Here is a 2,415-nt window from a genome sequence, read left to right as displayed (position 1 = left end):
ACTTTATCAGTTGCTCCCTTTTCCTTGCTTCTTATGTATTCCTTTTTAATATTAAATGCTTGCCTTTACCTAGCCAATGAACCACAAAGGGGTTTTAACCATTTTTATTGTCTTGACTGCAGATGGCCAGTTATCCACCAGATAAATTCTTCTATAAAAAGCAATGTTTTGTTGAAAAGCTTTTTTTTTTTTTTTTTTTTTTTTTTCTCATCCCTGCTCAATTAGCTCTTTAGCTACATATTAGCTGTGACTATATTCTGTTTGTGCATATTGAATGCAATCAAGTCATGATTATGGGACCCTAGTCAACCAGTGTCTTCTGGTCCAATGATTAGTTAATCTTTATCCCTCATAATGATGTTAAAATGTAGAGATATATCCTGTTTAAATACAGTTTGTTACTAAAAAATTGCAATATGAGATTTATTTCTTTGGAATTACACTTTTGCCCTAAAACTTCTAAGGGTAGGAGAAATCAGCTTGCAACTGTTACTTCTGCAATTCATGCTTTTCCAGAAAATGCTGCTCACTGTAGTCCCTTTTAAGGTGTTTGCTGGTTATGCAATAATTCAACTGTCCACTGGATTTGGGGTCATCTAAGAAAGAGACGCAGCAATATGCATAGGCAAAACAGGTCTTCAACATATTGTCTGGAGATCAATGCACGTTACTGAAAGTGCGCATGCGAAACATGGAGAAAATAAGAATGGAAGTAATGGAAGAGCTACAATGAAATCAATATTCCTCTTCCACCCATAAAACTGAAGGATAAAACAAAACAAAAAGGAAAGTAGATGCAACAACAACAAACTAATGTGTGGACCTGAAAACAACAACAACAACAACAACAACAACAAAACAAAACACAAAAAACCACCAAAACCAACAACAAAAAAATGAATAAAAGAAGAATAAAAGATGGAAATAGTATAGGTTGAGAGAATAAAAATCTAGAATTGGTGACAGTCAGAAACGGAGGGAAAGTTGAAACGGTCTGTAGAAAATAATTTAGGAGGAAGTTATAAAAGTGTTGTGATAGTTGCTCCAGAAGCACACTGCTGAAAAGAAAAGTAAGCTGAAAGGAATTGTAATGAAGAATGGATGCCATTCTTTCATTCATGTGGCAAGCATGCTATATGCCTGGTGTTACCCTGTGTTACATGCTATCATTTCAGGTACATCAGCAAGCTAGAAGGAAAAGCAACAGCAAAGTGCATTGCTGCAGAACACTGGAAGATGGAGAAGAACAGCACACATGGTACAGAGATTGCACGCAGCCTGGGGCAGCACAGTGGCTACAGCCAGTCCCTGGGTGGGTATGAAGGAAACTGCCCACTGCAAGGATGGCCTGAGTGATACTGGGCTGGGAAATTGTTTGGGCAAGGAGAAAGCAGCTGGGGGAAGTTTCTCTGGGGCAGGAGGATAAAAAGTTTGATCCTGGGAGGGAAGTTATAAAGCATTATAAAGAACAAGGCTTTGAGGTTGACTGTGTTGGGTAAGAGGGAAGGGTTTGAATGAAAGCTGCAAAACTAGGGGGAAAATGAACTGGAAGAAGGACTAGATGGGTTACTAGCACAAGATTAGAATGAACTGAAGGGAGAGGAAGGGATGCAGATGAGCAAGGGGAATAGGAGGTGTCAACAGGACACCAAAGGATAAATAGTTTTCCCTCACTGTGCTCTTCCCATCCTGTTTTTTCCTCCTCTAATAAAAACACATCTCAAGAATCTCAAGATCATCCTCTGTTTTCTAACTTTGACAAACCTAGCCCTGCCGTGTGTGTGCTGCCGTTAATTACCAATTCCCGGGCACTTCCTCAAGCTTTCTTTTGTTTTTAAGAAAAAAAAAAAAAAAAAAAAAAAAAAAAAAGCTAGCTGTCCGTGGGACATATTTCAGGCCTGGCCAGCCTGGTCTGACGGCTGGGGGCTGCGGGCGGGGGGCGCACCGGGGGTGCCCCCAGCCCTTGCGGCAGACAAAGGGCGCCCCCCCACCCCCCGCCCCCCCAGCAGCACGGCCTGTGCCCCGGCCCGGGGGGCGAGGAGGAGGAGGAGGAGGAAGGTGGCTGGCAGCCTCCCCCCGACGTGAGGTGCCTTGCCGCTCCGTACCGCGCAGCTTTTGTCTCGGGGCCAGCCCGCCCCGCCTCGACAAACTTTCGGGGGGACTCCGTCTGCTGCCGGCGGGGAGGTCCCGTGGGGGAGGCCCCGTGGGGGCGGCCGGGGGGCAGGTGAAGGGCCGCGGACAGCCCCCCCATCCCCTCCGGGCTCTTTGGGACGGATGCGGTCGGCCCCGGCGCTGCGCAACAGGTAGGGATGCCAGGGGCTGGCCGCGGCGGCGGTGGCACGGAGCCGCCGACGGGAGGTTTTTTGTTTGTTTGTTGTTGTTGTTGTTTTTTTTTTTTTTTTTTTTTTTTTTTTG

Source organism: Oxyura jamaicensis, chromosome 2, assembly GCF_011077185.1.
Source record: "Oxyura jamaicensis isolate SHBP4307 breed ruddy duck chromosome 2, BPBGC_Ojam_1.0, whole genome shotgun sequence".
Lineage (NCBI taxonomy): Eukaryota > Metazoa > Chordata > Aves > Anseriformes > Anatidae > Oxyura > Oxyura jamaicensis.
This window is presented reverse-complemented; position numbering follows the sequence as displayed.